The sequence below is a fragment of the Chlorocebus sabaeus genome, chromosome 23 (genome assembly GCF_047675955.1).
Source record: "Chlorocebus sabaeus isolate Y175 chromosome 23, mChlSab1.0.hap1, whole genome shotgun sequence".
Lineage (NCBI taxonomy): Eukaryota > Metazoa > Chordata > Mammalia > Primates > Cercopithecidae > Chlorocebus > Chlorocebus sabaeus.
In genome coordinates, this window is record NC_132926.1 from 83,367,012 (window position 1) to 83,381,012 (window position 14,001).

The window sequence follows — 14,001 nt, forward strand, 5'->3', positions numbered from 1 at the left end:
GTGCTGCAATAAACATACATGTGCACGTGCCTTTATGGTAGAACGATTTATAATCCTTTGGGTATATACCCAGTCATGGGATTGCTGGTTCAAATGGTATTTCTGGTTCTAGATCCTTGAGAAATCGCCATACTGTCTTCCACAATGGTTGAACTAATTTACATTCCCAACGACAGTGTAAAAGCATTCCTATTCACATTCTCTTCAGCATCTATTGTGTCCTGATTTTTTAATGATCGCCATTCTAACTGACATGAGATGGTATTTCTCTAATGACCAGTGATGATGAACATATTTTCATATGTTTGTTGGTTGCATAAATATCTTCATTTGAGAAGTGTCTGTTAATATACTTCAACCAAATTTTGAGGGGGTTGTTCATTTTTTTCTTGTAAATTTGTTTAAGTTCTTTATAGATTTTGGATATTGGGTCAGACGGATAGATTGCAAAAATTTTCTCCTATTCTGTAGGTTACCTGTTCACTGTGATGATAGTTTCTTTTGCTATGCAGAAGCTCTTTAGTTTAATTAGGTCCCATTTGTCAATATTTTTTGTTGCAATTGCTTTTGGTGTCTTAGTCATGAAGTCTTTGCCCATGCCTATGTCTTGAATGGTATTGCCTAGGTTTTCTTCTAGGGTGTTTATGGTTTTAGGTCTTATGTTTAAGTCTTTAATCAATCTTGAATCCTTCCTTACACCTTATACAAAGGATAAGTCTTTAATCCACCTTTAATAATATACAAAATAATCAATACATATAGAAAATAATCCATATTTAATAATATACAAAAATTGTGTATAACTTTTGTATAAGGTGTAAGGAAGGGGTCCAGTTTCAGTTTTCTGCATATGGCTAGTTAGTTTTCCTTACACCATTTATTAAATAGGGAATCCTTTCCCCATTGCTTGTTTTTGTCAGGTTTGTCAAAGATCAGATGATTGTAGATTTGTGGTGTTATTTCAGCGGCCTCTGTTCTGTTTCGTTGGTCTATATATCTGTTTTGGTACAAGTACTGTGCTGTTTTGGTTACTGTAGCCTTGCAGTATAGTTTGAGGTCAGGTAGTATGATGCCTCCAGCTTAGTTCCTTTTGCTTAGGATTGTCTTGGCCATGCAGGCTCTTTTTTGGTTCCATATGAAATTTAAAGTAGTTTTTTTTTTTTTTTTTTTCTAATTCTGTGAAAAAAGTCAATGATAACTTGATGAGGATAGCATTGAATCTATAAATTACTTTGGGCATTACAGCCATTTTCATAATATTGATTCTTCCTATCCATAAGCATGGAATTTTTTCCATTTGTGTCCTTTCTTATTTCCTTGAGTGGTGGTTTGAAGAAGTCCTTCACATCCCTTGTAAGTTGTATTCTTAAGTGTTTTATTCTCGTTGTAACAATTGTGAATGTGTGTTCACTCATGATTTGGCTTTCTGTTTGTCTATTATTGGTGTGTAGGAATGCCTGTGATTTTTGCACATTGATTTTGTATCCTGAGACTTTGCTGAAGTTGCTTATCAGCTTAAGGAGATTTTGGGCTGAGACAATGGGGTTTTCTAAATATACCACCATGTCATCTGCCAACAGAGACAATTTGACTTCCTCTCCTCCTATTTGAATACTCTTTATTTCTTTTTCTTGCCTGATTGCCTTGGCTAGAACTTCCACTACTTTGTAGACTAGGAGTGGTGAGAGAAGACCTTTTCTTGTGCCAGTTTTCAAAGGTAATGATTCCAGTTTTTGCCCATTCAGTATGATATTGGCTGTGGGTTTGTCATTAATAGCTCTTATTATTTTGAGAGATGTTCCGTCAATACCTAGTTTATTGAGAGTTTTTAGCATGAAGGGCTGTTGAATTTTTTGAAGGCCTTTTCTGCATCTATTGAAATAATCATGTGGTTTCGTTGTTGGTTCTGTTTATGTGATGTATTACATTTATTGATTTGCATATGTTGAACCAGCCTTGCATTCCAGGGATGGAGTTGACTTGATCGTAGTGGATAAGCTTTTTGATGTGCTGCTGGATTCAGTTTGCCAGTATTTTATTGAGGACTTTTGCATCAATGTTCATCAAGGATATTGGCCTGAAATTTTCTTTTTTTTGTTTCTCTGCCAGGTTTTAGTATCAGGAAGATGTTGGCCTCATAAATTGAGTTAGAGAGGAGTCCCTCTTTTTCTAGGAATAGTTTCAGAAGGAATGGTACCAGCTCATCTTTGTACCTCTGTAGAATTAGCCTGTGAATCAATCTGGTCCTGGGCTTTTTTTTTGTTTGTTTGATGGGCTATTAGTTATTCCCTCAATTTTAGAACTTGTTATTTGTCTATTCAGGGATTTGACTTTTTTCTTATTTAGTCTTGGGAGGGTGTATATGTTCAGGAATTTATCCATTTCTTCCAGATTTTCTAGTTTATTTGCATATACATGTTTATAGTATTCTCTGATGGTAGTTTGTATTTCTGTGGGATCCGTGGTGAGATCTCCTTTATCATTTTTTATTATGTCTATTTGATTCTTCTCTCTTTATTAGTCTGGCTAGTGGTGTATCTATTTTGTGGTTCTTTTTAGAAAAGCAGCTCCTGGATTCATAGATTTTTTTGAAGGGTCTTTTGTGTCTCTATCTCCTTCAGTTCTGCTCTGATCTTAGTTATTTCTTGCCTTCTGCTAGCTTTTGAATTTGTTTGCTTTTGCCTCTCTAGTTCTTTTAATTGTGATGTTAGGGTATCAACTTGAGATCTTTCCTGCCTTCTCTTGTGAGCATTTAGTGCTATAAATTTCCCTGTAAACACTACTTTAGCTGTGTCCCAGAGTTTCTGGTATGTTGCATTTTGGTTTTCATTGGTTTCAATGAACTTATTTATTTCTGTGTTCATTTTGTTATTTACCCAGTAGTCATTCAGCAGCAGGTTGTTCAATTTGCATGTAGTTGTGTGGTTTTGAGTGAGTTTCTTAATTCTGAGTTGTAATTTGATTGCACTGTGGTCTGAGAGACTGTTTCTTATGATTTCCATTATTTTGCATTTTCTCAGAAGTGTTTTACTTCCAATTATGTGGTCAATTTTAGAAGATGTGCAATGTGATACTGAGAAGAATGTATATTCTGTGTATTTGGAATAGAGAGTTCTATAGATGTCTATTAGGTCTGCTTGGTCCAGAGCTGAGTTCAAGTCTGGAATATCCTTGTTAACTTTCTGTCTCATTTATCTGTGTTATATTGACAGAGGGGCTTTAAAGTCTCCCACTATTATTGTTTGGTAGTCTAAGTCTCTTGTAGGTCTCTAAGAACTTGCTTTATGAATCTGGGTGCCCCTGTATTGGGTGCACATATATTTAAGATAGTTAGCTCTTCTTGTTGCATTGATCCCTTTATCATTACATAGTGCCCTTCCTTGTCTTTTTTGATCTTTGTCAGTTTAAATTCTGTTTTATCAGATACTAGGTCACTTCTGCTTTTTTTTTTTTTTTTTTTTTTTTTTTTTTTTTTTTTTTTTTTTTGCTTTTCATTTGCTTAGTAATTATTCCACCATTCCTTTATTTTGAGCCTATGTGTGTCTTTGCACTTGAGATATGCACGTGAGATTTCCTGAATACAGCACACTGATGGGTCTTGACTCTTTACCCAATTTGCCAGTCTGTGTCTTTTAATCGGGGCATTTAGCCCATTTACATTTAAGGTTAATATTGTTAAGAGTGAATTTGATCCTGTTATTATGATGCTAGCAATATTTTCAGGAGGAGTCATGAGATACTGTCAAAGCCCAATAAATATCTAAAAACAGAAAATAACCTGAGACTCCTTTCTGCATTACCACCAGCTGCCCAGTACACTGGGTCACCTTATACAGCAGTAAGCACAGCAATCCATGCCACAAAAATCTTCACAAAACAAGAAGAAAAAGTACACAAAGAATTATATTAAAACAGTAACATACATTTGTGTGTATGAGGAAGAAATATTTAAAATTAAAATATTATATAATCACAAGAAAGTCCAGATATTCCTTGCTCTGCCCTTGGGCAACCAAGAAAATTAAAACCTGTTTTATATCCCAATATAGAAGAGAGACTTGACATAAGTAACAGTGCTCAGTGCTTGCAACCCAAGTCAATTTGTACTCGTGTTAGATAAGTTTAAATCCTACAGGCTACAACAATCCTGTTAAATCAAGGGGAAAATTCATTTTAAAACAAAGTTATTCAAGATGAAAGAATAGCATGTCTTCAGTTAGAGAACTGCCTGCTATTGGATGATTTCTTGCTAATGTGTTTAGAGATTTTGTACTTCTCAACTTTGGTAGGCAAATCCACCACCACCTCCACACTTTTTCTGCTTGCCTTCATTGCTCTTGATTTTCAGATCAACAAGGGAGCATCTTGAAACCAAATGACAGAGCAACTTGAGAACAATTTAAGTTACTAACATTAAAGATCTGTTTCAGAGAATGGGAATCATAGGCTTGTATGTATCACTTATATGTTTCCTGGGCTGACTTATGAAGAAGGTAATTCTTTTTAATCAATTTCTCAAGTTGAGACTGAATGTCAGAAATTTTAGACCAGGAAAAGTCAAATTCACTTAGTGGAACCTTGGATTGTTTCAAGTAGCAAAGAAAACCCAATTTTTCTGGGTGCAAAATGAGCAAGGCATGCCCTCTCCCATTTAGGCCTCTGGTTGTTCTACCCACACAATGAATATATTCCTTAGGGTCATCTGGAGGATCATACTGAACAATCCAGTCCATGTCAGTAATGTCCAGTCCTCTTGCTGCCACATCTATGCACAATAGTGTTTCCAAATCTGCATTGGAGAACTGGAAGAATGTGGTTGTACGCTTGTTTTGCTTTTGCTTTCCACGAATGGCCAAGACGAGCAAATCAATGTAATTCAGCAACTCATAAAGGTATTTCATGGACATACAAGATGAAAAGAAGATCATAAGCTTCTTCTTTAGGTTCTTAAGGAATGTAAAGAGCAGAAGGAATCTCTTTTCATAAGGACAAACAACATATCCATGCTCAAGACCATACACTGTTGCATTAGTATTATCATCATCAACACCAACATACAATGACTCCTTTTTCAGAGAAATCCTTGCCAGGTCTTCAACTTTTGAAGTTTGGGTGGCAGAAAAGAGCATAGTCTGTCTATGTGTTGGCAAAAGTTTAATAATTTGCTTTAATTCTTCTTCAAACCCAATATCCAAGATACGATCAGCTTCATCAATAACTAGGCACTGCAGGTTTTTATACATAAACCCTGGAGTATTCTGCATATGGGCCGGCAGACGGCCTGGTGTGCCCACAATGATGTTGATCCCATTAGTAAGTTTCTGTGCTTCAGCAGATCTGTTACTGCCACCCATTATCAACCCACAGGTATGCACGTGGTGAGTCATTAGCTCCTTAAGAACCACCAAAAGTTTGCATGACTAGTTCTCCCATAGGGAGAGATTAAGGACTCCAGTTCCATTCCTGGGCATGAACTTTAACTTAACCATGAATTCAGCTGCAGGGATGAGAAAAGCCAGGGTTTTACCACTGCCAGTTTTTGCAGCTGCTGGACGATCCCTGCTTTCCAGAAGTGGTCTGATACCTTTATGCTGAATTTCAGTCATATTTGTAAAGCCCTTTTCTTTTATTGCCTTCACGGTGTTTTCATTGACAAGATTATATAGAGAAGCAAATGAAGTATATTCGAAAAGCTCCTGTCAGTCCCAGGGGTAGGCTGGGCACCTCACTGTCATCTTCATCATTATCTGTTTTTTCCACATTATTTTCTGTTTCTTTAGGAGTCTCAGCACTTTCTTCTTGAGATTCCCCTTTGTTTTCAGTTTTTGGTTTTCTTTTTTTTGGTATCAGGCCCAAAATCATTCATCATTTTTCTTTTTTTTTCCTTCTTTTTCTTTTTTGATTCTGAATTGGGAGACTGCATTGCTGCTTCTCCGTTGGTTAATACAGTGGATTTCTGGCGAGATTTTTTAACGTATATATTTTCCACTGCTTCTTGAGACACATCTCCACTTTGAGCTTCTGATAAGCCCACATTCATGGAATGTTTTGATTTTTTAACCTTTCCATCTCCCATTGTTTCTTCAGACACATCTCCATTTTAAGTTTCTGATAGGATCAGATTTGAGGCCCCCTGCAACTTTAGGTTCTACTCCTGCAATTTGAGGTTCTGCTTCTAGATCATCTTGCACAGGAGTTTCATCAGCACGTGTCCAAGAAGTGCCTAGACCACTGCGCCACACAGTACAGCTACTGAATTCTTGGGGCTGATGTTACTTTCGGCCGCACATGCGAGGCTCAGTCAACTGGAAATGCCTGTAGTAGATCTTTCTTTCTTACTATGTGGATTCAAACATGTCATGACCCCATAGTTTTTTAAACACAACTTATAATCAATGTCTGTCATCACATTTTTAACTTATTCTAGGCATGTTAAATTCTATTTATCCCCATATAATTTTATCATTGATAAAATAACTGATTTTAGAACAAAATATAAATCGTTAAATAAAACAGATATTAGGTAAAATACAGACTCTAGTCTCTAGTATATTTTACACATATTATCAAAATTTAAATAAAAACTTGAGTTTGATAAATGATATTATCCTCACAGGGGAAGATAAAATATTTTCCTTCCCTCATTGCTAGGTTCATTGTGGTAGTCCTGATAACAAATGACAGATTAATAAGTGAAAAGTATACACGTTTATTTAATAAGCTTTACATGACATAGGAGGCTTCATAAGGAAATGAAGACTCGAAGAAATGGATAAACAGTGTATTTTTAAAGCCAATGTATTGTTTCATGGTAGGTTTCATGAAGAAATAGACAATTGTGGAGCAGTATAATTGGGTAAAAATGTATAATTAAAATTGCAATAAACTAGGGGGAACTTAGCAAGACTTGTTTCTTCAGATTTGTCCCTGTAACTCTGTCTTCAGAGGTAAGAAGAATATTTCTGTCCTCCAGGTATAGGGAGGGTATCTCTTCAGTAAGTGTCTTGTGACCTGCTTCTGGAGAAATTCAGAAAATCCTTTTTAGGGTTTATCACTTGCTTCAGGAAAGAATGGCTTGGGGAAGGTAAAAATGACTTTTTGGCTTCTGATATTTTTTCAAATGCCAAGGTGCCATATTTTTGGGGTAGGTTCTCCTGAACCCCATCATCTTTAAGAGGCAGGACTATCTCTGTTGATTTTTCTCTATGGAAAGCATTAGGAACCCCACTGTTTTATCTCCTTCATTAATTCATTCAATTCTAATTGGAGATCTACATCATACAAGGTACTACGCCAAGGGCTTAAAAAAAAAAAAAAAGTGCCAGGAGGAACTGCAAATGTTTTAGTGAACCGATGCTGAATCATACTCTGACACATAGTAGGTATTCAATAAATATTAGTTAAAGAAGTATAATTTAAAGATTTTCTCTATCTAATCTTACTTTTTACAGATCAATTTAACCTTCCCAGGTATTTGCCTTCCCAGATAGCCCAGGAAATATAAAAGGAAAGCAGATGTACTGTCATACAATGTATAGCTTACCTATATTGACCCATGCACAAGATGAAACACAAAAGATACTGATATTTCTAAATGCAGAGGAATTTTGTATTCTTTCAATGTAAGTTTTGGTTTAAAATTAATCAGACACACCAATTAACAGGGCTAAATCTACCTATAGATTATTTTCTGTTGATCTAGTGACCATGATATTCAGTATTCTTTTTTATTCCTATCAAATTTGTTCACATTTAAAAAAAATTAATGTTTACTTTTTGTGGGTACTTGATAGTATATATTTATATAGGACATGAGATGTTTTGATATATGTGTTCAATGTGTAATAATCACATCATGGAAAATATTCATCCCCTCAAGCATTTATCCTTTTCGTTATAAACAATCAAATTATACTGTTTTAGTTATTTTAAAATGTCTAATTAAATTATTATTGACTATAGTCACTCTGTTGTGCTATGAAATACTAGGTCTTATTCATCTTTCTAACATTTTTGTATGCTTTTAGTTATTTTAAAATGCACAATTGAATTATTATTCACTATGGTCACTCTGTTGTGCTGTGAAATAGTAGGTCATATTCATTCTAACTAATTTTTGGTGTCAGTTATACTCTTTTAGTTATTTAAAACTGTGCAATTAAATTATTATTGACTGTAGTCAATCTGTTGTGCTATGAAATACTAGCTCTTATTTATTCTTTCAATTTTTTTTGTACCCACTAACCATTTCCACTTCTCCCCAACTTTTTCCCACTACCCCTCCCAGCCTTTGGTAACCATTCTTCTACTCTCTAGCTCCATAAGTTTAATTGTTCTGATTTTTAGTTTCCACAAATAAGTGAGAAGATGCAAAGTTTGTCTTTCTGTTCTTGACTTATTTTACTTAACATAATGACCTCCAGTTCCATTCATGTTGTTGCATATGACAAGATCTCATTCTTTTGTATGACTGCATAGTACTCGATTGTGAATATGTCCCACATTTTCTTTATCCATTCATTGGTTGATGAACAATTTTGTTGTTTCCAAATCCTGGCAATTTTGAACAGTGCTGCAACAAACATGGGAGTGCAAATATCTCTTAGATATACTGATTTTCTTTCTTTTGGGTGTATACTTAGCAGTGGCATTCCTAGATTGGATGGTATGTCTATTTTTGTCTTTTTTGAGGAATCTCCAAACTCCCCTCCATATTGGTTTTACTCATTTATATTCTCACCAAGAGTGTACAAGGCTTCCCTTTTCTCCACACTCTCTCCAGTATTAGTTATTGCCTATGTTTCGATAAAAGGCATTTTAACTGGGGTGAGAAAATATCTCATTGCAGTTTTGATTTGCATTTATCTGCTAATGATGTTGAGCATCTTTTCATATGCTCATTTTCCATTTGTATGTCTTCTTTTGAGAAATGTCTATTCAAATCTTTTGCCCATTTAAAAATTAGATTATTAGATATTTTTCCTATAAAGTCATTTGAGTTTCTTATATATTCTGATTATTATTCTCTTGCAGATATATAGTTTGCAAATATTTTATCCTATTCTGTGGGTTATCACTTCACTTAGTTGATTGTATCCTTTGCTGTGCAGAAGTATTTTGTGTTAATATGATCTCATTTGTTTATTTTTGCTTTGGTTGCCTGTGGTTTGTGGGGTGTTACTCAAGAAATTTTTGACCAATATCTTGCAGAGTTTCTCCAATGTTTTCTTGTAGTGGTTTCATAGTTTAGCAAGGTCTTAGATTTAAGTCTTTAGATCGACATCTTCAATTTAAGTCTTTAATCCATTTTGATTTGATTTTTGTATGTGACAAGAGATAGAGGTCCAATTTCATTCTTCTGTACATGGATATTAAGTTTTCCTAGCACCATTTATTGAAGAGAATGTTGTTTCCCCAATGTATGTTCTTGACACCTTTATAAAAAATGAGTTCAGTGAAAGTGTTTGGACTTGTTTGTGGGTTCTCTATTCCATTCCATTAGTCTATGTGTCTGTTTTTAATCAATTTTCATGCTGTTTTAATTACTATAGCTATATAGTATTATTTGAAGTCAAGTAAAGTGATTCCTTCAGTTTTGTTCTTTCTGCTCAAGATAGCTTTGGCTTAGGGATATGGATGCAGCTGGAAGCCATCATTCTCAGCAAACTGTCGCAAGAACAGAAAACCAAATACCGCATGTTCTCACTCGTAGGTGGGAATTGAACAATGAGATCACTTGGACACAGGAAGGGGAACATCACACACCGGGGCCTATTGTGGGGAGGGGGTAGGGGGCAGGGATAGCATTAGGAGATATATTTAATGTAAATTACGAGTTAATGGGTACAGCACATCAACATGGCACATGTATACATATGTAACAAACCTGCATGTTGTGCACATGTACCCTAGAACTTAAAGTATAATAAATAAATAAATAAATAAATAAATAAATAAATAAAAAGATAGCTTTGGCTATGCTAGGACTTTTGTGGTTCCATTTAAACTTTAGGATCGTTTTTCTATTTCTATGAATAATGTCATTGGTATTTTCACAGGGATTGCATTGAATCTGTAGATTGCTTTGGGCAGTATGGAAATTTTAATAGTATTGATTCTTCCAATCCATGAACATGAAATATCTTTCTGTTTTGTGTGCGTACGTGTGTTCTTCAATATCTTTTTTTTTTTAATTTAAAAATTTTTTTTTTATTTATTTTTGAGACGGAATCTTGCTCCGTCACCCCGGCTGGAGTGTAGTGGTGCTATCTTGGCTCACTGCAAGCTCTGCCTCCCGGGTTCATGCCGTTCTCCTGCCTCAGCCTCCCGAGTAGCTAGGACTACAGGCACCCACCACCACGCCCAGCTAATTTTTTGTATTTTTAGTAGAGACGGGGTTTCACCATGTTAGCCAGGATGGTCTCTGTCTCCTGACCTAGTGATCCGCTCGCCTCGACCTCCCAAAGTGCTGGGATTACAGGCGTGAGCCACTGTGCCGCTTCAATTTCTTTTATCAGTGTTTTACAGATTTCATTGAAGAATTCTTTTATTTTGTTAAGTCCTAGACATTTTATTTCATTTATGGATATTGTAAGTGGGATTCCTCTTTTGATTTCTTTTTCAGATTATCCAGTGTTGGCATATAGAGATGCTACTAATTTTTGTATGTTGATTTTGTATTCTGCCACTTTATTGAATTGTTTATCAGTTCTAATAGTTTTTGTGTGCGTAGAGTCTTTTGATTTTTCCAAATATAAGATCCTATATTCTGCAAAGAAGGATAATTTGTTTTCTTTCTAATTTGGGTGCTCTTTATTACTTTCTATTGTCTGCCTGCTCAACCTAGGACTTCTAGTGCTATGTTGAATAACAGTGGTGAAAGTTAGTATCCTTATTGTGTTCCACATCTTAGAGGAAGGGCTTTCAGTTTTCTTTTATTCAGTGTGATACTAGCTGTATGTTTTTCATATATGAGTTTTTATTATGTTGAGGCATGTTCCTTCTACATGCAGTTTTTTTGAGAGTTTTTATGATGAAAGGATGTTAAATTTTGTCAAATGTTTTTTAGCATCAATTGATATGATCATATGGTTTTTGTCCTTCATTCTGTTGATATGATGTACCACATTTATTGATTCATGTAAATTGAACCAATCTTGCATTTCTGGGCTAAGTCCCCTTGGTCACCCTAAATTATCTTTTTAATGAATTGTTTAATTCATGTTGCCAGTGTTTTGCTGAGAGTTTTTGCATCAATATTCATGAGAGATTGGCCTGTAGTTTTCTTTTCTTTATATGGTCTGGTTTTGGTATCAGGGTAATACTGGGCTTGTAGAATGCATTTGGAAGTATCCCCTCCTTCTATATTTTTTGGAAAAGTTTGTGTAGAATTGACATTATTTCTTCCATAAATATTTGGTGGAATTCAGCATTGAAGCCATTGAGACCTGGGCTTTTCTTAGCTAGGAGACCTTTTTTTTTTCTTTATTTCTTTTAAAAACCAAAAAACCAAAAAATGAAATACATGTACAGAACCTGCAGGTTTGATACATAGGTATATGTGTGCCAGAGTGGTTTGCTGTACCTATTGACCCATCCTCTAAGTTCCCTCCCCTCACCCCTGACATCCCAACAGGCCCTGGTGTGTGCTGCTTCCCTCTCTGTGTCCATGTGTTATCAATGTTCAACTCCTACTTATGAGTGAGAACAGGTGGTGTTTGTTTTTTTGTTCTTGTGTTAGTTTAGTCAGGATGATAGCTTCCAGCTTCACCCATGTCCCTGCAAAGAATGTGATCTCATTCTTTTTTATGGCTGCATAGTATTCCATGGTGTATATGTACCACATTTTCTTTATCCATTCTATCATTGATGGACATTTCGGTTAGTTCCATGTCTTTGCTATTGTAAATAGTGTTGAATATACATACCTGTGCATGTGTCTTTATAGTAGAATGATTTATATTCCTTCTACTATATAAATCATTCCTGTAGTAGAATGATTTATATGATAGAATGATTTATAATGCCAGAAACGGGATTGTTGGGTCCAGTGATATTTCTGGTTCTACATCCTTGAGGAATTGCCATACCGTTTTTCACAATGTTGAACTCACACTCCCATCAACAGTGTAAAAGCATTCCTGTTTCTCCACGGCCTCGCCAACATCTATTGTTTCCTCTCCTGACTTTTAATGATCGCCATTCTAACTGGTGTATCTTATTGTGGTTTTGATTTGCACTTCTCTGGTGATCAGTGATATTGAGCTTTTTTAAAAAATGTTTGTTGGTCATGTAAATGTCTTCTTTTGAGAAGTGTCTGTTCTATCATTTGCCCAATTTTTGATGGGGTTGTTTGTTTTTTCTTGTAAATATGTTTAAGTTCCTTGTAAAGTCTGGATATTAGGCCTTTGCAGATGGGTAGATTGCAAAATTTTTCTCCCATTCTGTAGTTTGCCTGTTCACTCTGAGGATAGTTTCTTTTGCTGTGTAGAAGCTCTTTAGTTTAGTTAGATCCCATTTGTCAATTTTGGCTTTTGTTGCAATTGCTTTTGGTGTTTTTGTCGTGAAGTCTTTGCCCGTGCCTATATCCTGAAAAATATTGCCTAGGTTTTCTTCTAGAGTTTATATGGTTTTGAGTATTACATTTAAGTCTTTAATCCCTCTTGAGTTAATTTTTGTATAAGGTGTAAGGAAGTGGTCCAATTTCATTTTTCTGCCTATGGCTAGCCAGTTTTCCCAGCATCATTTACTGAATAGGCAATCCTTTCCCTATTGCTTGTTTCTGTCAGTTTCATTGAAGATTGGATGGTTATAGATATGTGGTGTTATTTCTGCACTCTCTGTTCTGTTCCGTTGGTCTATATGTCTGTTTTGTACCAGTACCATGCTGTTTTGGTTGCTGTAACCTTGTAGTATAGTTTGATGTCAGGTAGTGTGATGCCTCTAGCTTTGATTGTTTAGGATTGTTCTAGCTATATGGGGTCTTCTTTGATTTCATATGAAATTTAAACTAGTTTTTTTCTAATTCAGTGAAGACTGTCAATGGTAGTTTGATGGGAATAGCATTGAATGTATAAATTACTTTGGACACTATGGCCATTTTCATGATATTGATTCTTCCTATCCATGAGGATGGAATGTTTTTCCATTTGTTTGTGTCCTCTCTTGTTTCCTTGAGCAGTGGTTTGTAGTTCTTGAAGAGATCTTTCACATCCCTTGTTAGCTTTATTCCTAGGTATTTTATTTTCTTTGTAGCTATTGTGAATGGGCGTACACTCATGATTTGGCTCTCTGTTTGTCTATTATTGGTGTATAAGAATGATTGTGATTTTTGCACATTGATTTTTGTATCCTGAGACTTTGCTGAAGTTTCTTATCAGCTTAAGTAGATTTTGGACTGAGATGATGGGGCTTTCTAAATACACAATTATGTCATCTGCAAGCAGAGACAACGTGACTTCATCTATTCCTATCTGAATACCCTTTATTTCTTTCTCTCACCTGATTTCCCTGGCCAGAACTTCCAATGTTATGTTGAGTAGTAATGGGGAGAGAGGGCATCCTTGTATTGTACCCATTTTCAAAGGGAATGCTTCTAGCTTTTGCCCATTCAATATGATATTGGCTGTGTGTTTGTCATAAATAGCTCTTATTATCTTGAGATATGTTCAATCAATACCTAATTTATTGAGAATTTTTAACATGAAAGGATGTTGAATTCTATCAAAAACCTTTCCTGCATCTATTGAGATAATCATGTGGTTTTTGTCATTGGTTCTGTTTATGTGATGGGTTATAGCTACTGATTTGTGTATGTTGAACCAGTCTTACATCCCAGGGATGAAGCCAACTTGATCATGGTGGATATTTTTTGATATGCTGCTGGATTTAGTTTGGCAGTATTTTATTGAGGATTTTTGCATCGATGTTCATCAGGGATATTGGCCTGAAATTTTCTTTTTTTGTTGTGTCTCTTCCTAGTATTGGTATCAGGATGATGCT

The 14,001-nt window shown here is 35.4% G+C and overlaps 1 pseudogene; it reads right to left on the minus strand.

Annotated features, from left to right (window-relative positions):
* Nucleotides 1-4,212: 4,212 nt before the first annotated feature.
* On the minus strand, nucleotides 4,213-6,157 carry LOC103244260 (ATP-dependent RNA helicase DDX18 pseudogene; annotated as a pseudogene).
* Between the last annotated feature and the right edge of the window lie 7,844 nt (nucleotides 6,158-14,001).